General features: G+C 45.4%; 1 long non-coding RNA gene across 4 annotated transcripts in view; it reads right to left on the bottom strand.

The window, feature by feature from the left end:
• LOC142011057 (uncharacterized) overlaps positions 1 to 25260 on the bottom strand; it is a 146331-nt gene extending 121071 nt beyond the window's left edge. Inside the window, exons 1-2 of one of the 4 annotated variants that reach the window (XR_012644953.1) lie at positions 24686 to 25260; positions 14994 to 15078 (exon numbers count right to left, since the gene is read on the bottom strand). This is a non-coding gene — a long non-coding RNA (uncharacterized LOC142011057). The remainder of the gene's footprint in view (positions 1 to 14993; positions 15079 to 24685) is intronic. The other 3 variants (XR_012644955.1, XR_012644951.1, XR_012644949.1) reach the window with 3 other exon arrangements.
• Between the last annotated feature and the right edge of the window lie 245 nt (positions 25261 to 25505).

The raw sequence follows: 25505 nt of genomic DNA, 5'->3' as shown, positions 1-25505 counted from the left end.
AGAATTACCAAATCAGGTACAGTCCTCAAAACTGACGTAACTCAGTGAATGTTGAAAGAGACCGAATCAAGATGAGCCAGAAAAATATGATGACCCTGGAATAGGACTGTCTCTAAATAAATCTTACAGAAAAGAGATAAAATGGAGAAATTTGGAGTGACACTGTGTTTCGCCACACCTCGGTCAATGTCTAAGGTTTTAAACCTAGAAGAAACTGTTATTGGAAACCAAATTGATGATAGCCCTTTTCTGTTAAAAGATAGCAAATGGTAAGATTTTATAGGGATGAACAAAAAACATGCTTGAGGGAATTCCCATTTTAAAAAAATATTAAAAAATAAATAGGCACATTTTAACTATCCCCTTTTTAAGAAATCCAAAGTAAAAAATAACAGTAAAAATAAAAACACCACTGTATTTTTTGAAAAATATAGACATTTATATAAAACACATGCCCGTGTTCACAGACAATTTCCTCAGATGCAGATTGGCACCCATTAAGTGGCTAAGAACTACAATCCCTCATAACCCATACCCTCACAATAAGGTAGCCACTCCTGTTGAGGTCTTCACAGAGACAAACATTTGTAATACAAATATGCAGACATTACTTATAACTTCTGCTACAAAAATGATATATGCACAAAAACAGGATTTATACATCTAACAGGTTATAACATTTAAAATGATAGGTCACAAACCACTTTTATTCAAAGCATTTCTGAGTTATACATATTTATATTCATAACCCACTCTCCATTAAGTATGGAAGGGTCCATTACAAGGTTTATATAGATGCATAATAAAATTTTCTGTCCTATTATCTATCCCTTTCTTAATGATTTCTGACATTCTCGGGTTTTTTTTTTTTTTTACTGTTTCTGCACGTGGAGTGGATGTTTTCAGAGAACAATGCACAATGCCTTCAAGACCTCTTTCTTGAATAGTAATTTAAATCCTATTATTTTATATGTATAGTTGGAATTATGTTTTTGAATGTACATTAGTTTGCATTTATTAACATAGAATATTATCTGTCTTTTTGTTGCCCAGTTACCCAGATTTACAATATTATTTTGTGGTTCTTCACTGTCTGTTTGGTGCATAACTATCTTGGATAGATTTGTACCATTTGCAAATTTCGCCGCCTTATTTTTTACGTCTTTTTCCAGATCATTTATGAATATGTTGAATAGGACTGGTCCCACAAAAGACCATGGAGAGTCACCACTATTTACCTCTCTCCATTCTAAGCTTATTCCCTTTTTTTCCATGACAGCTTATTTTGCTTAACTGCTTATGATAAGGGATCTTCTCAAAAGCTTTCTAAAATCTACGTGCACTCGGATCACTTTGGATCCTTCCATCCATATGTTTGCTGACCCACTCAAGAAAATCAGTGAGGCATCATTTCCTTTTGTAAAAACCATGGTGTCTGTTCCTCAACAAATTATGTTCATTTATGTGTGTGACAATTTTGTTCTTTGCTACAGTTTCAACCAGTTTGCTCAGTACTGAAGTCAATCTTACCCACCTATAATTGCCAAGATCACCTCTAGAGCCCTTCTTAAAATTTTGCATCACATTAGTGATCCTTCTGTCACCTGGTAGATAAATGACAGTTCATAACTCAGTAATTTCACATTTGAGTTCCTTCCGTCAGAACTGGTGGCTGAATGCCATTTGGTGCTGGTGACTTATTACTGTTTAGCTGATCAATTTGCTCCAAAACCACCTTTTGTGAAAACTCACTCTTGGGCAGTTTCTCATATTTGTCTCCTAAAAAGAATGTCTAAGGTTTGGAAACGTCCATCAGATCCTTATCCATGAAGACTGACGCAAAGAATTCATTTAGTTTCTCCACAGTAGCTTTATCAACATTGAGTGCCCATTTAGGTTTAGCAGACTTCCTGCTTCCTACTTAACATTTTTTGCTATTATTTTTGAGTTGTTGGCTTGCTCTTCTTTTAACTCCTTTCTTTTGCCTTCTCTTTTGATTGCCCTATGTGTGTTTCCAGACAAGGGGTCACACACAGGGTTGCCACTTTTGCTTGAATGTATTCCTTGATGTTTCATAGCAAGACATAATCTTTAATTAAATATTAATCGTTAATTCTTGTAGACTCCAGAACAATCCTGGAGGGTTAGCAGCCCTAAAAGTGTGGAATATGTGGCATGATGCCTATCAGCAAATGGCTTCTCTGGTGTACATGGGGGTAAGAGTTATATATCAAGTTCATAAAATTAATCAGAATTCATAAATTGTGCATAGACAGACTCCCCAAAGTGTCACAGCACGATAACTGGGATTAGAACACCTGGAACAGCCTGTGTTAAAGAATTTTCAAAAAATGTTCCTAGAGCAGCAGAAGCAAAGTGCCTGATTTATAGTAGTGGGAACATTCTACACATAGCTCAGGAGTGAATGATTAAGTGTATGCTCTGTGTTAGATTTCCCCCATGTGTATGCACAAGAGTGCATGCAAACCCACATGCCCTTGCACACTTGTTCTTAGGACTGATTTTGAGTTGCCTTACATTGTTAGCATTAAATTATAAATAGCATCTGAAACCTGTAGTCTCCTGTTTATTGTGATGGGAAGAAAATTCCTTGCTAGAATGCTGCCAGCCAAACGTTTGCCAAAACATAATAGTTATGTCTACACTAGCACCCCCCTTTCGAAAGGGGGGTGCTAGTGGAGCCGCAGCCAATTAGTAATAAGTGATCTATGTTTGCAGAATTATTTACCCCCAAACTCAGCTGAGTCTATAAGAAAGCAAAAGATAGACGTGTAGAGTTTTACTCTGTGGATTATAATAGCCAGGTTAAAAACTTGGCACATGTTTGGAAAATAAAATTTAAGCCACTCTTTCATTTGCTTTGGAAACTGACCACAGAAAGTAGGCAATATAAACAAAGTAATGAAGACCATATCATTTCTGGTGTAGGTGTAAACACACCTGTCTTTCACACATCTCACTTCTAGATCTGAATTTCAACATGGTGCCAAATAAAGCCTACAGATCTGTTAACTGGTTTTAGAAATCTGTAATAATACCGATAAGAAGACATCAAAAGACTGCTGAGCCTTCTTTGGTAATAATGAAAGAGAAGTATTGATAGAACTTTTCAAAAGCAACATGGTACTACAGAACACAGTAAGTACACTGACAGCAGTGAGGATTTAATCTCTTTCTCTGTTAGTGAAACAATACTTACAGGATGGGATGTGATAAGTGGAAAGGAAGGATTCTCACTGTCAGAGGACTGTGAAGCTGGCTTTGGACAGTCTTGCAACTGGTGTTCCTTTTTTGCTTAGTATCAGGCATTGTGTCTCATTGGAGATGACACTTTTTTCCCACTCTTCTACTCACTAAAAATAGACCACCTTTGCTATATTTCACTCTTTTAATGGTGCCTTTTGTAGCTAAAGCTGAGAATAACTGCCTGGAAGACTTTAGAGGCCAGTTGTGATTCTGTAAAAATAATGATAAAATAAATGTTTCAGCTAATATGGTAAAAACTGAAACCCCAAGGCATTATATATGATCTGTCGCATGTCTGACTCGATAGCATACTTGTTTCTAGAGTTAGGTATTTTGCCCTTTGCCACAGTAGGCTATGCCACCACTTAAGCTTATGCAGCATGGCTCACTTTTAGCACTCACTGTTCTACTAAATCAAGATATGGCCATGGGAAACATTTACTTTCCTTTTTATTCAATCTGAATGCAAGTCCCAGAGTGCATTTGGCATGGTGTTTATTCTGCACCTGTTTGAAATATGTTATGGGAGTCCTGGTGCACAGTGATTTATGTTTCCATTAGTGTTAATGAGAGTATTTTGTGCATATCTCCATGTGTCCAGATGAAATACATCCCTGTACACAGCTTCTGCAGAAAAGAAAAGAGCTTCTAAATATTTGAAAGATAGTGTCATAAAGCATCCAGAGGCAATGCTATGTTTAAGATACGCCTTCCCCATTTTCAAGGGTTGAAAAAGAAACAGCTAAATACGAGCAATGAAAACTTTTATGATGTTATTTTTATTTAGATTTATAATGAAAATTCAGGAAGTGCCTATTGTGGCCACAGGGCACCTGTTGAAATAGTTTTAAAAATACAATGCAAAATTTCTTTTCATGCTTTGCATATTGATTTTTTTTTATTGTTAACGCAATAACATTACAGCAAAAGGCAATAGGCAAACGATTCTTCACAGATATTTATCACCATGTGTTCTTACCAGATATATAACACAATTTCTCTATCCAATCCACATCTTTGGTGTGATCTATTGTTCTACAACTTAAAAATAGCTATTGCAAGGGTTTAAGCTGTCAGCTTCTCCCTCGCTCTATTCCTTCCATTTTTTTCCACCCATTTGTTATGATTTGTCTTTATTTGAGACCAAAATATACCTAGCCCTTATGTTGATATATAGTATGGGATAAAAAGGATAAGCAGTGTTTCTTTTCTTCCACTCCTCCCATTCCTTTGTGTAGTTCACATAGGGCATGATTAAAACCCATGGCTGGCTTGTGCCAGGCAGCAAGCATATAATGGGGTGCATTGTAGAGGACTATTTCATTGCTGTGTAGATTTCTGGACTGGACAGTGAGCTCTTCGAGCCTCCTATTTCACAGGGTCCTGGAGACTAGGTTCCAGGCCATACTTGGAAGTCTACCTAGCTAGAAACAAATGCTGCCCACTGTGAAACAGCTCAATGGCCTGAACCCCTTGGCTACGTCTACACGAGCCCCAAACTTCGAAATGGCCACGCAAATGGCCATTTCAAAGTTTCCTAATGAAGCGCTGAAATGCATATTCAGCGCTTCATTAGCATGCGGGCGGCCGCAGCACTTCGAAATTGACGCGCTTCACCGCCGCGAGTCTCGTCCTGATGGGGCTCCTTTTCGAAAGGACCCCGCCTACTTCAAAGTCCCCTTATTCCCATGAGCTGATGAGCTTTTGCGATGGGTGCTTGCGAACAGGGTGAGTGCTAACAGGAGGGAGTTTTGAGAGGGAAATTTAGAGCGGGAGCTTGGAGGGAGCCAGTGACTTCTATTGCCCTTAAGCTTAAATCCTTTATAACAACCTCTATCTGAAACATTTAATTAAACCCTCATATATAATTAGAGTAGGAAATGGAGGCAGAAGCCCAGCAGCAGAGTGGGGGCTATCCTGTTGATTGTGTCAAGTGCAATATGTATTACTACCTACCCTGTGGGTGGGTGGCATATGTGTGCGCTCGATGCAAGGAGCTCCTGGCCCTCAGAGACCAAGTGCGTGCTTTGGATGCCAGGGTGACTGAACTGGAGGAGCTAAGGAAGGCAGAGGTGTTTGTTGATGAGACTTTCCGGGACATAGTAGGGCTGTCCCACCTCCAATCTGACAGTCCTGATGCTGTTACGGAGGATGAAAGGCTCAGGGAAGGAGACCAGACAATGGGAGCACAGGGAAACCATCCCATAGTTGGGACCCTCCTTCCAGAGGGTGCTATGGTATCCTCTCGCCCCGAGGATACTTCTCCGGGGGAGGGAGTGCCAGCTGTTAGGAAGAAGCAGGTTTTAGTAGTGCGGGATTCAATCATTAGAAATATAGATAGCTGGGTTTGTGATGACTGGGAGAACCGTATGGTGACTTGCCTGCCTGGTGCGAAGGTTGCGGATCTCTCGAGGCATCTAGACAGACTTATGGGCAGTGCTGGGGAGGAGTCGGTCGTCGTGGTACATGTTGGTACCAATGACATAGGGAAGGGTAGAAGAGATGTTCTGGAGGACAAATTTAGGTTACTAGGAAAGAGAGTGAAATCCAGAACATCTATGGTGGCATTCTCTGAAATGCTTCCAGTTCCACGTGCAGGGCCAGATAGACAGGCAGAACTTCAGGGTCTCAATGCGTGGATGAGACGATGGTGTAGGGAAGAGGGGTTTAGATTTATTAGGAACTGGGGACACTTTTGGAGTAGGGGGAGCCTATACAGGAATGATGGGCTCCACCTAAATCAAGGTGGATCCAGACTGCTGGCATTAAACATTAAAAAGGTCGTAGAGCAGTTTTTAAACTAAGAGGTGGGGGAAAGCCGACTGGTGCAGGGGAGCACCTGGATAGGACGGAGACTTCTCTTACACGAGGCTCCATAGATAGGGATTCCCTAGAAGTTAGTCAGATAGGGAATGTGGGAAATAATATATGGGCAAGATCAGATGTGAAACAATCACATATAAAAAAATCCAATGCGTCTGTGAAAGGCGGACACATAAATAGTGGTAGTTTTTTAAAGTGCTTTTACACTAATGCTAGGAGTCTGTCTAATAAGATGGGTGAACTGGAGTACCTCATATCGAAGGAGGAAGTTGACATAATAGGTATCACAGAAACATGGTGGAATGAGGACAATCAGTGGGAAACTATCATACCGGGATATAAATTATATCAGAAAGACAGAACAGGTCATGCAGGTGGTGGAGTGGTACTATATGTGAAGGATAATATAGAATCAAATGAAGCAAAAATCCTAAAGGAATCAAAATGTTCCATAGAATCATTATGGGTAACAATTCATTCCTCTAATATGAATATGGCATTAGGAATATATTACCGACCACCTAACCAGGACAGTGATAGTGATGCTGAAATGTTAAGGGAGATTAGAGAGGCTATCAAAATAAAAAGCACAGTAATAATAGGATATTTCAATTATCCCCATATTGATTGGGTATATGTCACCTCAGGACAGGATTCAGAGATTAAATTTCTTGATGCCTTAAATGACTGCTTCTTGGAGCAGCTAGTACAGGAACCCACAAGGGGAGAGTCAATTCTCGATCTAGTCCTGACTGGAATGCAGGATCTTGTCCAAGAGGTAACTGTTACTGGACCGCTTGGGAATAATGACCACAATATAATAACTTTTAATATTCCTGTGTTGGGAAGAACACCACAGCAGTCAAACACTCTGGCATTTAGTTTCAAAAAGGTGAATTACACTGAAATGAGGAAGCTAGTTAAACAGAAACTAAAAGGTAGAGTAACTAAACTAAAATCCCAGGAAGCTGCATGGAAACCGTTTAAAGACACCATACTAGAGGCCCAACTTAAATGTATACCCCAAATAAAAAAACACAGTAAAGCTGTGTCTACACGTGCACGCTACTTCGAAGTAGCGGCACTAACTTCAAAATAGCGCCCGTCGTGGCTACACGCGTCGGGCGCTATTTCGAAGTTAACTTCTACGTTAGGCGGTGAGACATCGAAGTCACTAACCTCATGAGGGGATCAGAATAGCGCCCTACTTCGACGTTCAACGTCAAAGTAGGGACCGTGTAGATGATCCGCGTCCCGCAACGTCGAAATTGCCAGGTCCTCCATGGCGGCCATCAGCTGGGGGGTTGAGAGACGCTCTCTCCAGCCCCTCAGCTCACTGGTGGCCGCGTGGAGCAGCCCATTAAAGGTCCCATCCCCCTCCCTGCCTCTGCAGGAAGCTGAGGGAACGTGCAGGCTGCAGCCTGCACACGCGGCCAGCCTGCACCTCCCTCAGCGACCCAGCCAGCTGCGATGGCAGCCCGGCAGCCCCCCCAGCGCCCCCAGGGGACCCCCCCCAAGGGGAGCCAGGGCAGCCAGCCCAGCCAGAGGGGCAGCCAGGCTGGGAAGCGGCAGCGGGGCCCCTCCTGGACGGAGGCCGAGCTGCGGGACCTGCTGGGGCTCTGGAGCGAGGAGGAGGTGCTCCAGGTAATGGGGAGCAAGAGGCGGAACACGGATGCGTTCACTCGGCTGGCCGAGGGCCTGGCTGCCCGGGGTCACCCTGCCCGCACTCCTGACCACGTCAGGAGTAAGGTCAAGGAGCTGCGGCAGGGTTACTCCCGGGCCCGGGATGCGGCCAGCCGATCTGGGGCCGCCCCCGTCACTTGCCCCTTTTACAGGGAGCTCAGGGACATCCTGGACTCCCAGCACACCTCCTCCCCTCTGGCCACCCTTGACACCTCGGCTGACGAGCCCCAGCAGGCCCTGCAGACGGAGTCCGCCCCGGAGGCAAGCCCCGCACCCCGGGGGCCCACCCCGGAGGCCACCCCCGGGACATTGCGGCAGGAGGAGGAGGAGGAGGAGGAGGGGGGCTCCTCCTCCGCAGAATCCAGCCTGCAGATCCTCCTCCTGCCATCCCGGAGCAGCAGCAGGGCCTCTGACCCCCGGGGATCTCCGGACAGTGGGAGCGGACCCACAGGTAGGTACCCCCCTCTGGTGTACACCCCTGGGCTTGAGGGGCGGGGGTAAGAGATATGTGCGCAGGGCCCCCCACATGCTCACACGGCCTTGGCCCTCACAGCACTGGAGCCATCAGCCCCTGCCCCCCCCCACCCCGCATGACAGTGCCATGCCCCATCCCCGGGCCAGGGGGGAGTGGAACCTTGAGGGGCCCCCGGGAGGAGGGGGTGGGACACCCTGCAGCAGCAGCATGTGATGGAGTGGGGGGAGTGCCAAAGGGAGGCTCAGGCTACATATGAGCAACAAGAGCCGAATAGCTCCCAGGGCCAAAGGAGGATCCTGGCGCTACAGCTGGCAGGTGACACCTCTGCCCTGAACAAACAGGAGGGAGGAGCCGAGCTGGCTTGGAATTGGGGGGCGAGGGCGGGGGCCACAGGTAGAGCCTAGGGGAAGGGAGAGCTGGTAGGCAGCCAGCCTGAGGAGGGGGAAAGCTGCATCCCAGAGGGGCACCCCTTGGGGTATTCTCCCCACGACGGGTTGGAAGGACTGTCTCTTCCGACAGCTGGTGCTGTCACTCCTGCCAGAAACTGGGCATCTGTGGCCTAAGAAACCTCTCCTGCTCTCAGACCCTGTGGGGTGAAGTGAGAGTCGCTCCCACCAGGGGACGTGGTGCAGGGCAGGGGGACCCCTGAACCCCATCCATCACAGCAGCATCTCCCGGGGACAGGGATGGGGAACCTGCAGCACAAGGCTGGCGGGACAAAGGCCACGGCTCGGGGCCCACACTAACGCCTGTCTCCATTCTTCTTCCCCCCGTCCTCTCCTGTGTCCTGCACCTGCACCATCAGAAGGACCGGAAGAGAGCGCCGGCGAGGCCTCAGTCGTCCCGGAGATCCCTCTGGGACCATCACTCCAGGGCAGCCCCTTGGCCGAGGACCCATCGGCCCCACGGTGGGCTAGACGGCGGACCCCACGCCTCCAACCGCCGACGGCGACGGACCCCCAGCTGCTGGCCATCCACCGTCGGCAGCTGGAGGTCGCAGAGCAGCACCTCCAGCTGCAGGAGCAGGCGCTGGCCTGGCGCCAGGAGGCATGGGGGGCCTACATGGACACATTTAACCGCCTGGTTGACTACCTGGCCCCCCATGCCGCGCCGGCCGAAACATCGCCCGCCCTGCCTGCTCCTGCAGCCCCACCACCAGCTGCTCCGCCCGTCGCCGGCCCGTCCACTGTCGCCCCGCCACCCACCAGTGAGGGCCGGAGCTCTGAGGGACCCCTGGAGCCACCTGACACTCGCCAGCCACCATACCTTCCTGTCCAGCCCGCTCCCACCCAGCCACGAGCCAGGCTGTGAGCGCGGCGGGGCTCCCGGCCGGCCACGCCCAGTACCGGTCTATAGGGGCGAGGGGCCCGGGACGTGGCCCCCCCGCTTGTATATAGTTGGACCCTGTTTTTTTCGGCGCCCCGTTTGCCCCATCCCTCCCATGTACATAGTTTTCCCCTTTATCCTCCCTGGTTTTCTTTTTATTATGTCAGACAGTTGTTTCTTTGTATTGTTTTATTTTTGTACGTATTGCTTTTGTTGAACGTTTGTACATAGTTTTCTGTTTGTGGTTCACATATTTATTTACATCCAAAAAAAAAACGTTTCGGAAAGAAAAAAAAAATTACGTTCAGCCACAAGTGCGTGCTGTCATTTGTCCAGGATAAATGGCGGGGGGGGCGGTGGGGTGCTCCATGGTGTGGGGGAGGAAGGGGCGGACAGTAGGGGGCCTGGGCAGAGTTCACCCCACGGCCTGTTCATCGAAGTGGGCCCGCAAGGCCTCCCGGACCCGGGTCCCCTCGGGGTCCACCTGCTGACTGGGGGCAGCAGGTGTCTGGACGTGTGCCCTGGCGGCCTCCACAGCCCAGCCCTGGAAAAAGGTCTCCCCCTTGCTCTCGACCAAATTGTGCAGGGCGCAGCAGGCACCCACAATCTGGGGGATGTTGTTGGGGCCCGCATCCAGGCGGGTCAGGAGACATCTCCAGCGTCCCTTCAGGCGGCCAAATGAGCGCTCCACCACCTGGCGTGCATGGTTCAGGCGCTCGTTGAAGCGCTCCTGGCTAGTGGAGAGATGGCCCGTGTAGGGGTGCATGAGCCACGGCCGGAGGGGGTATGCCGCATCTGCGATGACGCAGAGGGGCATGGTGGTGTCCCCCAGAGGGATCTCCCGCTGGGGGATGTAGGTCCCCGCCTCCAGCCAGCGGCACAGGGCCGAGTTCCGGAAAACCCGGGCGTCATGGGTGCTGCCAGACCAGCCCACATAAATGTCCTGGAAACGCACCCGGCTGTCCACCAAGGCCTGGAAGACAACAGAATGGTAGCCCTTTCGATTGAGGTATCGTCCTCCACTGTGATGCGGGGCGCAGATGGGATGTGAGTCCCATCCAGAGCCCCGAAGCAGTTGGGGAAGCCCAGGGTGGCAAAGGCGGCGATGGTGGCATCTGGGTCCCCCAGCCTCACGAGCCTGTGCTGGAGCATGGTGTTGATGGCACGCACAACCTGCAGAGAAAGCACATGGGACAGCCCCAATGAGGGGTGAGCAGGGTGTGTGTGGCCCTGCCCTGCTCTGGCCCCCCTACCCTGGCCTCCCCTCCCCTTCCCTGCCCTCCCCCCGTGGGTTCGCTTACCTCCATGAAGACAGCCCCGATGGTGGCCTTTCCGACACCAAACTGCTGGCCCACAGATCGGTAGCTGTCCAGAGTGGCCAGCTTCCAGACAGCGATGCCGACCTGTTTCTGCACTGTGAGGGCACGCCACATGGCAGTGTCCCGGTGCCTGAGTGCGGGGGTGAGCCACTGGCACAGCTCCAGGAATGTCTGGCGGGTCATCCTGAAGTTCCTGAGCCAGTGGTCGTCGTCCCACTCCCCAAGCACCAGCCGCTCCCACCAGTCGGTGCTGGTGGGGTAGCTCCACAGCCGCCGGCGTGTGAGGCGGGGGGTGGAGCGGGGTGCTGCAGGAGTAGGGGTTGAGCCCTGCTGCCCTGGGGGCATCTCCTCCCCTGGGGCAAGAAGGTGCTCAGCTGCCTCCCGCATGGCACAAAGCAGGGCAAGCCCTGCTCCCGCCGGGAGGGCTGGGTGGACCTCTAGCTGCTGCTGCTGCTGCTGCTGCTGCTGCTGCTGCTGCTGCTGCTGCTGCCGCTGCTGCTGCTGCTGGGGGTCCATGACTGCGGCGCCCGGGGTCTGTGTGCCTATGGCTCCTAAGACCGCGTGCTGTGCAGGCTGAGTGTGTCTGGGAGGGGCCCTTTAAGGGAGCGGCTAGCTGTTGCCCCGGAAGCGCTAGTCCGCCCTGTGACCCTGTGTGCAACTGTGCTTGGCATCCCTATTTCGATGTGTGCTACTTGGGCGTGTAGACGTTCCCTCGCTGCGCCTATTTCGATGTTGGGCTGTGCAACGTCGAAGTTGAACATCGACGTTGCCGGCCCTGGAGGACGTGCAGACGCTATTCATCGAAATAGCCTATTTCGATGTCGCTACATCGAAATAGGCTACTTCGATGTAGGCTTCACATGTAGACGTAGCCTAAGAGACCTAACAAAGAACCACCATGGCTAAACAGCCATGTTAAAAAGGCAGTGAGAGAGAAAAGGGCAGCTTTTAAAAAGTGGAAGTCCAATGCTAGTGAGGAAAATAGAAAGGAACACAAACACTCCCAAATTAAGTGTCATAATGTAATAAGAAAAGCCAAAAAAGATTTTGAGGAACAGCTAGCCAAAAATTCAAAAAATGATAGTAAAATGTTTTTTAAATACATTAGAAGCAGGAAGCCCGCTAAAAAAGCAGTGGGGCCCTTGGACGATAAAGATATAAAAGGAGCGATCAAGGAAGACAGTGCCATTGCGGAGCGATTAAATGATTTCTTTGCTTCAGTCTTCATGGCTGAGGATGTTACAGAGGTTCCTAAATCTGAGCCAGCCTTTTTAGGTGACAAATCTGAGGAACTCTCCCAGATAAAAGTGACATTAGAGGAGGTTTTGGAGTTAATTGATAAGCTGAATAGTAACAAGTCTCCAGGACCAGACGGTATTCACCCAAGGGTTCTGAAAGAACTCAAATGTGAAATTGTGGAGTTATTAACAGTGGTTTGTAACCTATCCTTTAAATCCGCTTCAGTACCCAATGACTGGAAGATGGCCAATATAACGCCAATAGTTAAAAAAGGCTCTAGAGGAGACCCTGGCAATTATAGACTGATAAGTCTAACATCAGTACCAGGCAAATTAATAGAAACAATAGTAAAGAATAAAATTGCAAGGCACGTAGAAGAGGACGAATTGTTGGGCAAAAGTGAGCATGGTTTCTGCAGAGGGAAGTCGTGTCTAACTAATCTATTAGAATTCTTTGAAGGGGTTAATAAACATGCGGACAAGGGGCACCCAGTGGACATAATATACCTAGATTTCCAGAAAGCCTTTGACACGGTCCCACACCAAAGGCTTTTATGTAAATTAGGCTGTCATGGGATAGGAGGAAAGGTCCTTTCATGGATTGGGAATTGGTTAAAAGACAGAAAACAAAGGGTTGGAATAAATGGTAAATATTCACAATGGAGGGGGGTAACTAGTGGTGTTCCCCAGGGGTCAGTCCTTGGACCGATCCTGTTCAACTTGTTCATCAATGATCTAGAAAATGAGGTAAGCAGTGAGGTGGCAAAGTTTGCAGATGACACCAAGTTGTTCAGGACAGTCAAAACCAAAAGGGGTTGTGAAGAACTACAAAAAGATCTCAGCAAACTGAATGATTGGGCAGCAAAATGGCAAATGAAATTTAGTGTGGGTAAGTGTATGGTAATGCACATTGGAAAAAATAACCCAAATTACACGTACAACATGATGGGGTCAAATTTAGCTACGACAGATTAGGAAAGGGATCTTGGAGTTATAGTGGATGGTTCTCTGAAGACATCCACGCAGTGCGCAGCGGCAGTTAGTAAAGCAAATAGGATGTTAGGAATTATTAAAAAAGGGATAGATAATAAGACAAAAGATATCATACTTCCCCTATATAAAACTATGGTACACAACACATCTTGAGTACTGCATGCAGATGTGGTCTCCTCACCTCCAAAAAGATATATTGGCATTAGAGAAGGTTCAGAAAAGGGCGACTAAGATGATTAGGGGTTTGGAATGGGTCCCATAAGGGGAGAGGCTAGACAGACTGGGACTTTTCAGTCTGGAAAAGAGGTGATTGAGGGGCGATATGATAGAGGTATATAAAATCATGAATGGTGTGGAGAAAGTGAATATAGAAAAATTATTTACCTTTTCCCATAATACAAGAACTAGGGGACACCAAATGAAATTGATGGGTAGTAGGTTCAAAAGTAATAAAAGGAAATTTTATTTCACACAGTGCACAGTCAACCTGTGGAACTCCTTGCCGGAGGAGGCTGTGAAAGCCAGGACTTTTTTAGGGTTTAAAAAACAGCTCGATAAATTTTTGCAGGTTAGGTCCATAAATGGCTATTAGCCAGGGGTAAAGTATGGTGCCCTAGCCTTCAGTACAAGGGCAGGAGATGGATGGCAGGAGATAAATCACTTGATCATTGTCTTCTGTTCTCCTTCTCTGGGGCACCTGGCATTGGCCACTGTCGGCAGATGGGATACTGGGCTGGATGGACCTTTGGTCTGACCCAGTATGGCCATTCTTATGTTCTTATGAATAAGGGGACTTCGAAGTAGGCGGGATCCTTTCGAAAAGGAACCCCGTCGAGACGAGCCACGCGGCGGCGAGGCACGCCAATTTCGAAGTGCCGCGGCCGCCCGCATGCTAATGAAGCGCTGAATATGCATTTCAGCGCTTCATTAGTAAACTTCGAAATGGCCCTTTGCGTGGCCATTTCGAAGTTTGGGTCTTGTGTAGACACGGCCCTTGAGTCCAAGTTGGGACATGCCGGCCACAGGTTTTCCATTGCTGTGTGTACAGACTTGTAAAACCTAGGCAGAATTTTAGTACATGGGAGGAGCACAAAGACTATGCTGTTGCTCAACGGGCTGAAGAGGAGCTGGGGGCAGTGCTGGCCCCAGCAATACCACACCACTTGACAGAATATAATGTGAGGGAGCAGGCTGTGGGTGTAGGAAGACGGGACAGAGCAGAGAGAGATAAATCTGTATTACTCCAGAATCCTTTAACCTCATCTACTCCATTCCTACTGAGATATGTTTTGGGATACGTCAGGGATCCTTCCCCATTGGCACTCCTACCACAGAAAGTGGGGGCCTGCAGAAACTTAAAAACACCTTGCCTATGTACAGGCTTTACTTGAGATCTTCCCAAGGTCACAGATCCCAGGACCCTGGAAGGTAGGGTGTCACCACCCCAGTCCTCGGAGACTTCTTTAACCCAGGCAGGCAAACTGGGGAATGCCACCTGTGGGGAAAACTCCAGCCCCATTCTCTCCTCCGCAGAGGGCTTGAGAACAACAAGTTGTAACTTGATAGCTGTGTGGCTGAAGGCACCAGACAGACCCTTCTTAGGACACAGGATCAGATAAATTACTTAAAAACAGTGATTTATTCAAAAAACAAGAGAAAAGTAAATCTTTGATTGCATACAGAGAAAAATATTTCCCTGGGATTCAGGTTAAAAATTACTGAGGGAAAATTTCAAATCAAAATAACAAAAAAGAACAGAGCAGCAAACAACAAAACAAAGTAACAAGCAAACAGCAGATAGCCAGTCCAACCAAATTCAAAGTAACCATAATCTGATCACATCTAAGTACATGTTTTCCAGTTACTTACACCACTGTGGCTGATTTTGGTTATTTTTGGTCTTATTCCAATTGCCTGGGAGACATCTCCTCCCTCCATCTTTCTCTCTGCTGCCCTAGCAGAAAAAGAAAATATAAAAAAGCCCTGAAAACTGCAATTGTTCTCAGTTCAAAAGAGTCACTTCACCCCCTTTGGATCACCTGGACTCAAGTTACATCAGGAAGAGATTAACACTTCCCTGCGCTCATTTGTGCAGATAAAGTATTTGGAGTCTCCTTGAAAGCTGTCCGGATTCCTTCCTTATTTCAATGAAAGCTTTAATGTGGCTGGTCACAGGAGGAAGCAATACATACACCACTGAATTGTCTCAGACAGGATGCTGTTCCGTATCAGCTAAGCTTCTCTTCTCTGCTCTTGCAGCACTTAACGTAAGCTGCAAGAGCACATTCTGTCTACAGAAGTGTAGCTAACCTACAGACCTGGGTCTACACTACAGAGTTCTGTCAACAAAACTAGGGAGTGTCTGCACTATAAATACATTCTGTCAAGAATCTGTTGACTGAAAACAGCAGTTTTACTTGCAGAATTTGCTCTTGACTATATGAGGCATAGCGCCTCTGTCAACAGATTCTGTCAACACAAAATAGCGCAGATGTTCTCGAGTCGGGGGTGGGGGTGACAGGGCTCTGTCAACAGAGAAGACTTCTGGTTCACCAGGCTGCCCGGTTAGCAGAGCTTCTGGTTGGCTGTTCTGTCGACAGAGGGTTGGGCAGTCTGGCTGCTCACTGTCAACAGAAGGCTTTGACAGGGTGAACCTGTGTTAGGTGTGGACGTGTTCTGTAGACAGAGGTTCTGTTGGGAAATATCTGTTGACAGTGAATTCTGTCTACAGATCAATGTAGTATAGACACAGCTTAGCATTTCTCAGGTCATCAGGGAAAGAGCTACCCTCCAGGGCTATGGTTACTCTGGAGATTTTTCTTGACAAAACACACCACACAGCTTTAGTCAAAGGCTGGAGACAGATGGCAGGAGACAAATCGCTTGATCATTGTCTTCTATTCACCTCCTCTGGGGCACCTGGCACTAGCCACTGTCAGCAGACAGGATACTGGGCTGGATGGACCTTTGGTCTGACCCAGTATGGCCATTCTTATGTTCATAAATGGTGTTGTTCTGCGAGTTCTTAGAAACCCTTCTCATCTTCACTTTTAAGTACAGAAATTCAAGGCATCTGATTGTACAGCTGCATAGGCAGGTGCTTTACCTTATGATGTCTAAGAAGTTTCATTGGCTTTAACGGGATTCAACAGTTCAAAAAGCTGAGCATGTACCTATACCTTAGCAGTATCTGGGCAACAGAGTACAACATTTGGCATCAATAAGTTGATCATCATGTCACCCACCTAAAACTTGTTTGTATGCATTCCTTTATGGGGAAAGGTAGAGGACAAACGCTTTATTCCCAAGTCCAGTTGCTATGGTGTTTCCTTATAAGACCTCTTGTCTAGGGTTCTACAATATGGTACAAGGAAGACAATCATGTATCCCCTTATTATGAAAAAATACTATAATTTCTTTTTTATAGTATTTTCACTCTTTTTTTCTTTCAATTTGTCTAAATGGTTGAACAATTGCAAAATGAATGGCAAATTTTCAAATGTTATGAATTGTTATGAAAGACAAAAAGTGTGAAATTCTCCCAAATCTTTTTGTTACAGAGAAAATAAACCACCTGCCGTAGATATTAGCCACATCACTCAGTGCCCACTTGGAACTGTAACAGATACCATGGTGATGAGGGTTGTATAAGAACCTGAATTAAACAGAATTATATGAGGAAATAACATGGATTTGAAAACCACATGTTTTGCTTCTGAGCCGTACCCTGTGGAAGACTTGCTATTTGCCAGTTAAAGCCTCAGACAATATTTTAATGTCTTTCTTTTGTTACCTATAATTTATTTCCCTCAACCTGTAGTATCATTCATGTAGAATAGATGGGATAGACGGAAAATATTTACACTTTATTTGAATTTCAAAAACTCAAATTATTATTATCAATAATGTCTGTTGGTAATATTTTAACTCCTTTGCTATGCCCCTGCAGAAAATAACAAGCAAAGCAGTTTTAGGTGGAGATTACAATTATTTTCAAAATGAAATCAGATCTGAGGTATTTTTATGTAGATAATGAGTGGCTTAGATAACCATGAAAACTGAAGACACAAACATTTTGCCTTAGCTTATATTTGACTGTCTAAACATTTCTCAGTTTAATAGGATAAGAGATGTCTAATTTTATTGACTCATAAGTTCCTGTTTTGTGACAGAAAGTGGCAGGAAAAATTGAAAAGATGACAAATGAACAAGCTAAGCACCATATTAATAAGTCATTACAAATAAATATATTTCAGTAGCACATTACAGTTGTTCGAGATAGACGTCCTACAAATTTATGCCTTAATTTATGTATCTGAATGGAAAGAGACAGTGTTAACAATCATGGAAATTCATGTCATTCTTTTACAATGATAAAAACCAGTTAGAAGGAAATAGGTTGAAACAATTTCTCACATTTCTCTTCTGTGCATGGAAACTTTTTTGTACTTCTTGTCTTTTATCACTTCATTTTTCAGCTGAAAGAGCTTGTTTTCATGCATGAGTTTGTGGACTGCCGAAAATGACATTTTATCAGCTAATCTAAATTATCAAATTATATAAATAATGGTGTGCTAATTTGAACCCACAGATACCTGATTTTTGTGGGTGTGTATATATTTATACACATTAACATTCACAAACTACAGCACTCAGAACATTTGCTTTTAAGCAAAGTGCTAAAATACTCTGTGTAATAAAGTGGCTAAAGGAGATTTATAAGAAATTGAAAAGCCGCTGCTTTTTTGAGAATCCGTGGTATTTATGTAAGTAAAATAAGTGTCTAGTTGATATTTGGTTCATGCTCACCATGAAGTTGAATAAATGATTTTGACTATTGTGATTTTATGGTCATCCTGGCATTTCATGAAGGCTTTGAAAGGCCCTAAAACCTAATGTTAATGCCATTCTTGTTATCAGGTGTTCAATTTTATTCACGGTAGAAAAAGTACATTGGTCACTCAATCAGATTTTGGCAGCCAACATCCTGTTTTTCTGTTTACCAGAGACCTCATAATATTTGCATAGGAACAGAAATATAAAAGATGTGGGAAAAATCTTTCAGGTTATCTAGTACTTCTTGCTGTCATACCAAGTCCTTTCCTTGCAGCATGTCTTCTCATATTTGTGTAATCTTGGTTTAAGCTCTCCCAAGTAATTGGTCTTGAGCCACATTCCTTTAGACGGTTTTATGCACTGGAATAGATGTTCCATTTCTCATCTTGAGAGGTCCCTTAATAGAACCCTTAACCTAAAAACTAAGAATCTAGACTGCAAATATGCAGTGCTACTCACTGAATGGAGCTTTGTCTGGGGCAGATGCCTGTTCTCCTGCAGAGTTCACTATAAGACCCAGGTCTGTATTAGCTGGTGAATCACTGCATGGTCTTGGTCTAAAATCTTAATTGCATTTACCAGTACTAATAATAACAATGAGAAGTCCTGGACACCTTGTAGACTAACAGATTTTTTGGAGCATAAGCTTTCATGGGCAAACACCCACTTCTTCGGATGCATGTAGTAGAAATTCCAGAGGCAGGTATAAATATACAGGCACATGAAAAGAAGGAAGTACCAATCAAGAGTAAGGCCAGAGCTGACAAGGTCAATTCAGTCAGGGACCTCATCATTTCTGACCTTACTCTTGATTGGTACTCCCTTCTTTTCATGTGCTATATATTTATACCTGCCTCTGGAATTTCCACTACATGACCAAGTGGTTGTTCGGCCATGCAATTTTATGCTTCAAAAATCTGTTAGGCTATAGGGTGACACAGGAGTTCTCATTGTTTTTGTGAGCAAAGACTAGTATGGCTACCCCTCCAGTACTGATAGGGTCTGATAAAAGACTCCATTTCAGGCCCCATTGACATATAGTAATTGCAAAGTGCCTTTCATTGTTACCAAGGTGCTTCCAGAAAACCACAAATGTGCTACAAATATATTTAGTTGGGATTTTACATCACAATGGATTTTTGGGGTTGAAGGTGGAAGGAAAATACAGTTTCTACAACACTGACTTGGCAGAAAAAACTGAACTGCAGAAAATTTTCAATTTTCAGTAAGAAAACACTAATTGAAATATTTTAATTTGGATTGATTGAGCTAAATAAAAAAAAATTAATCTTGTCTAACTGAATCCATGCATTTTATTTCTGGCCAGCTGGAAATCAGTCTTTCTTTGCTTGAGCTGCCTAACTGGACAAGTGATTTGGTGTCTTATCCCCCCATTTTCCCTCTTGTGCTGCACTCACTAACCAAATCACATTTACTATGATACACCATGGCCTTCCCCGTGGGCAAGGCGTTGTGGCTCCTCTTTGGCGTCTCATAACAACAATAAATCCTAGGATGGCTGGGAAGTTTTAAAAGTTGTTATGAACCAGATTCTGCCTTACTTGACTCATACTTAAATGCATCAATTCTTTGTCAATGCATGTTGTCAGTAAAGTCCCTAATTTATTTTCAAATATTTCTATTTACAAGTTTCTTTCTCTGGGGGCAAGTAATATAACTGATTTCAGCAGGATGACTTGTTTCCAGAGAAAGTCAGTTCATTGAGAACAAGGGTACCAAAACCAGTCCCATGTTAGTAATGTTCAATAAATGCACTTAAAAGACAATGAATGAGCTGTTTCTCTGTAATGCTTTTACAAAACGCATGCCAAATATGACTTTCCCAGAGACATACCATGAAAATCAACAAGGCATTACAGTAAATCACAATAAATTCAACAGGACTGATTGAAGTATAAGCAAAAATAGAATTGTGCCTTTGATATTTATCATAATCAGTTGTACCTCCTTTATGGACGAAGGGATAGTATGCCTGTCTTGAGGCTGGTTTCTTCCTTACTCTATGAGGAATATAAGAAAGGGAGCAGAGGGGGGCAGTTCATTATAATCCCACCTGGGAATTTCCCAACAATCCCATGTGGTTGTCCCCATGCAACAGCTCCTCTCCAGTTTCCATGATCAACATGCAAAAGGAAGTCAGAATGAGGCAGATTCCTGACCCTGATTTAATCTTCCCCCCTCCATGACCTTTTTCAGTCAGCTTCCACTCTTCTGACACCTTAGAAAGAAGCAGGAAATATGGCTGCAACTGAAAATCTGAACAGAACTTGAATTGAGGTCGTGCAGAGTTGGAGGAATTCTTTGTGTGTCCCTAATAACTTGGACTGCTTGTGTACTGCCATGTTGGTCTCCCAACAGATGTCAGGGTAATTGAAGTCCCCCACGATAACAAGAGCCTGCAATCTGGAAACTTCTCTCAGTTGTCCAAAAAAAGCCTCATCTACCTCATCATCCTGATTTGGCAGCCTGTAGTGGACACCAACCATCACATCTCCAGTGCTGCCTACACCACTAAGCTTGACCCATAGATTCTCAGCAGGCTTTTCTCCCTCTATCTACTGGAGTTCCAAGCAATCATAGTGCAACTCCTCCTCCTTTTCTCCCTTGCCTGTTCTATATACGTACCATCTAGCACACATTTAACTTGGAAACATGAGAAATGGCAGAGCACTGTACTGTACAATTAGTGGTTTTCTGCCTAATTACCTACATGATGATAAAAAAAAACAGTTTAAATTAAGTGCATTAAGGATTTATCTTATAACATGTTATACATGTAGCATACTCAATGATGGTTTGTACTTACAAAAGCTTTAGTAATAGATTTTATTTACCCTTATAGCAAAGACCCATGGTCTGGAAAACTCCAAAATTTGGCTCAGCATATTTCCCAAGGTTGTTGGATTAAAGAGGTCCAAGTGTACTACATTCTTTTTAAGAATATACTGTAATAGACATGCTTTTGAAAAAAAGGCATTTAATTAAAAATCATAATATATTCACCTCCCAATCTTTAGTTTTACTCGCAGCTCTTTCATACTCTTTATTTTTTAATAGACATTTACTTTTCTCAATCTTCTGTTTCACTCTTTCATAATGAAAATGGGCTGGTGTTGCACAGGTACCAGGAGTTGCAAACACCAGGGCCAACAGCCACCATAGGCACTGGGCAGTCAGCCCTTAGTGCTGCCCAGATCTCAGTGCACCCTTCCTCCCCAACCTTCAGAGCAGCCAGGAGCTCCACACCCCTTTGATTCAGTGGCTTTGCAGCAATTACCCCCTTCATGCCCTTCTCTCCCCAAGTCAGTGGGCCTGTTTGCAATCCATTCTAATTCTCAACTTGCAAAAATGTCTAATGGGCTCTAGTGGGAGCAGAGGTAGTGAAGGCTATCAGAAATGGTGACAATCCATATAAAGTTTCCATCCAGTCTTCTTTTACTGTATTTACTTCTGTTTTGTTTAAGCATCTGAACTAAGAACATAAGGTAATACATGTGTATCTCTTGGCATTTATTTATTTCTAGTATGTTTGCCAAATTCCTTTGTCCTACTGTAATTATTCTTACGACGAGAAACACTAGTAAATCCCAATGGTTGCTGAGCTCTCATATCTTCTCATAAAGCAAATGAGTGCTCCAGTTGCTAGGTCCATGTCAATATTTGTCTCTAAATGAATTGTATTTCTTTAAAATTCCCATATCACATTTTACAGCTTTCTCTGAGGACTGCTCTTAACTTTTCTAAGATGCAATGACAACTGTACACTAATTCTCAGCTGTGTGTATTCTTTGTGTCAACAATCTGGTTAGTTGTCACTTTTTTGTCCCTTTTGGGCAGTAGAAATTAAAACTGACATGGACCATATCTGTAGAGAAAAGTGAAAAATCTAATAAAAGAATTCAGTCTGTACATGCTTAGCTATTAACATTTGTGTGTACTACAACCACACATCCATTTCATGCATGTTTGAAGACTAACATAAATAAATAAAATCCATTTGAAAAAAAGCAATAAATATGCAGGGGCGGGGGCTTAGGCTGATATAAGTACATAAGACCTGGCATACTGGATAAGACCAAGGGTTCATTAAGATAAGGTAATTGTAGGTGCACACCTCCTAGAACTGGAAGGTACCTTGGGAAGTCATCTAGTCCAGGCCCCTGCCCTCTTGGCAGGACCAAGCACCATCCCTGACATCTATTTGCCCCCATGCCTTAAGGGTCTCTGCAATGACTGAACTCATAAACCTGAGTTTAACAGTCTAATGCTCAAACCCCTGAGCTCTCCCTCCCCCCTAAATGAGCTAAACCAATCTAAATCAATATTCTGCTTCTGACAGTGGCTTGTACTAGAGCTTCTTGTGGAGTGTACAGCACAGAGGAAGTGGAGTGATCTATCTCATCTTCTCCTCCCAGCTCCCAGCAGTCTGAGTTTTTGACACTTTTAATTTAACCAACGTGAAACAGTATAATGTCCCAGCAGAAGCTATAGGCCCGATTTCTGAACTTGTAAAGGACCTGGAGAAACGGGGTATTCTAATCCGTACCAATTCTCCATATAACTCACCTGTCTGGCCTGTGAAAAAGCCCAATTGAAAATGGAGGCTCACCATAGATTACCGAAAGCTTAATAGCAACACAGGGCCCCTTACAGCAGCAGTCCCCAACATTATTGACATTGTAAACACCATACAGACTTGGAATAAGGAGTGGTTAGCTGTATTGGATATAAAGGATATGTTTTTCATGGTTCCCTTGCAACCTCAGGATCAGGAAAAGTTCGCTTTTACCTGGAAAGGGGTCCAATATACATTCACTCACATGCCCCAAGGCTATACGCACTCACCCACCATCTGCCATGCCGCACTAGCAAAGGTTTTAGACGGTCTAAACCTGCCTTCTAACACCCAGATCCTACAGTACATTGATGACATCTTAATAGGAGGGGATACCTCTGAGGAGGTACAGGAAGCCTTAACTGAGGTAAAGGTAGCCCTGAAAGGTCTTGGCTTAGATCTACCACCTGATAAATGCCAAGGTCCCTCTCATGAGGTAAAATTCCTGGGTACCATCTGGATGGGAGGATGAAGGTCGATACCTGATGAAACTGTAAATGAATTAAGTCAGGCATCGTCCCCAGAAGATAAAGCCCAACTGAGACAAATGTTAGGGGTTTTGGGATTCTGGAGAAAGCATGTACCGCGTTTTGCTATCATAGCCCGACCCCTTTACAACTTGCTTAAAAAGAGTGCCACATGGGAATGGACCCCTGTGCATGAGGAGGCCCTCAGACAGCTAATAGGTGAGATTCATACCTATCAAGCTCTGGGTCCAATCCACCCCAATGCCCCCTTCCACTTGTACCTCACCGTGGGGAATACTGGGTCCTCCTATGCCCTATGGCAGGAGAGTGAAACTGTACCTCGCCGTCCTATTCAATTTGGCTCAAAGTCATGGCAAGGGTCACAGACCAATTATACCCCCTACGAAAAGGTACTCCTGTCAGCTTACACAGCTCTGAGGGAGACAGAGGAGTTAACCCAAGGCCAATCTGTAACACTCCACACTCCTCTCCCGATCATTAAGCCTATATTGGAGGGAAAAGAGTTACCACCTGGGGTAGCCCAAAAGATGACTGTACAAAGGTGGGCACTCTACATACATCACAGGGTCAGTGGGGCAGACACTGCGCAGAATCCCACTATGGTTAAGGAGTCCCTGTGGAAAGTGGGAATGCCTACCGAATACCATCTACCCCCACAACCATCTCCTATTAAGGATGCTCCTCCGTTTAACCCATCTCAATCTGAGGGAGTATGGTTCACAGATGGCAGTGCAAAGCTGGTAAAAGGGAAATGGAAGGGAAAAGCTGCAGCGGTCCCAGCGGATGCATCAGCTGCACCCCTAACTGCAGACATAGAGGGATCAGCCCAACTAGCTGAACTAGCTGCTATTGTACTAGCTTGTAAGGCAGGAGCCAATGTTGTATACACCGATTCCTACGCAATATGGGCAGGGGCTACTCAGTGGATAACTAACTGGAAAAATAACAACTGGGAAATTGGAGGAAAGCCTGTATGGGGATTAAAATACTGGAAATGGATATACCATCATGCAACCCAAAATGCCTTAAACATAGGCCATGTGTCAGCCCATCAAAAGAATAATACTCCAGCTGCACAGCTAAATAACCTGGCAGATGCAGCAGCCCAGATCTCTGCTGCCCAAGTAGATTGGGAACGTTTGTACCTATGGCTGCATGATACTTTAGGGCACACTGGAAGTGAGGAGTTAACGCGGCAAGCACATATCAGGGGGTGGCCCATCACCCACCGACAGGCTAGAGACCTGGTGCAAGCCTGTACTATCTGTGCAGAAACCCGAAAACATGTAGCAGAAGGGCAGCGATTTGCCAGACTAAAAGATGGAAAAACACTATGGGCAACCTGGCAGGTTGATTACATTGGCCCACTCCCTACTACCAGACAACGGTGGAAATATATTTTAACTGGAGTGGAGGTTGTCTCAGGAATAGGGTTTGCATACCCCACCCAGGGGGCAACAGGACTTTCCACCATCACGGGACTGAATCGTGTAATAGCAATAGTCCCTACACCCCAAGAGATCCAATCTGACAATGGCTCACACTTTAAAAACAAAGCAGTACAAGAGTGGGCTGTTAAGCATGGAATTCAGTGGACTTACCACCTCCCTTATCGACCCCAGTCCAACGGCATAGTCGAGCGCTGGAATGGGCTGTTAAAAAACCACCTGAAGCCCACAGATGGCACTTGGGGAAACAGGCTGGATGAGGTTGTACAGAGACTGAACAACCGACAGACCCCTACGGGCAGTCCAATCAGCAGAGGATTTTTCCCTACTGGGAGAAATTTCTCAGCTTCAGCTGCACCGCTCAAGGACTCCAAATATAATCCTGGAGATACTGTTGTAATTAGACACCCTAGCCTGGGAACACAGACTCATGTACTGCACTCATACAAAGGGAAGGGAGTTTGGATTACTGCTGGCCCTGACCAGGCACCACTAACTATCACTGAGGCTTGGATTGTATCCAAGACCGGCTGACCTTGTGATTTGTTCCAGAAACAGCCCCATGGCTCCAAACAACTCCTCAGTGGAATGGACGCCTCCCGAGATTGGCCCAGACGCCAAGCTGCACTATGAACTCTGTATATATTTACTGCTTGCTGTTATAGCTTCTTTGATTATTGTATTCAGTTTTAAAATGAGCTATCTAGGAAAGCCCCGACTGACAAGGGATGCGCTCCTTCAACTCATCATCATCCTCCTAGCTCCAACTGCCATCGCCATACCCGACCACCCACTCCGGGGTGCCGTTCAAGCTATCGCCTCCATCACCAAAGCAACCGACTGCTGGATGTGCACACTGCTCAACTCCCCCACTGGACCTGGAATTGAGTTTGTGCCCCTTGGCCTAAATGACTGGTGGAATAAGAGCGACATTTTCCGGTGGGGACTGGAATGGTCCGGAGGCAGTCCTCAC

The sequence above is a fragment of the Carettochelys insculpta genome, chromosome 1, assembly GCF_033958435.1.
Source record: "Carettochelys insculpta isolate YL-2023 chromosome 1, ASM3395843v1, whole genome shotgun sequence".
NCBI lineage: Eukaryota > Metazoa > Chordata > Testudines > Carettochelyidae > Carettochelys > Carettochelys insculpta.
The sequence above is the reverse complement of the archived record's forward strand: the minus strand, read 5'-3'. Positions and strand labels throughout refer to the sequence as shown.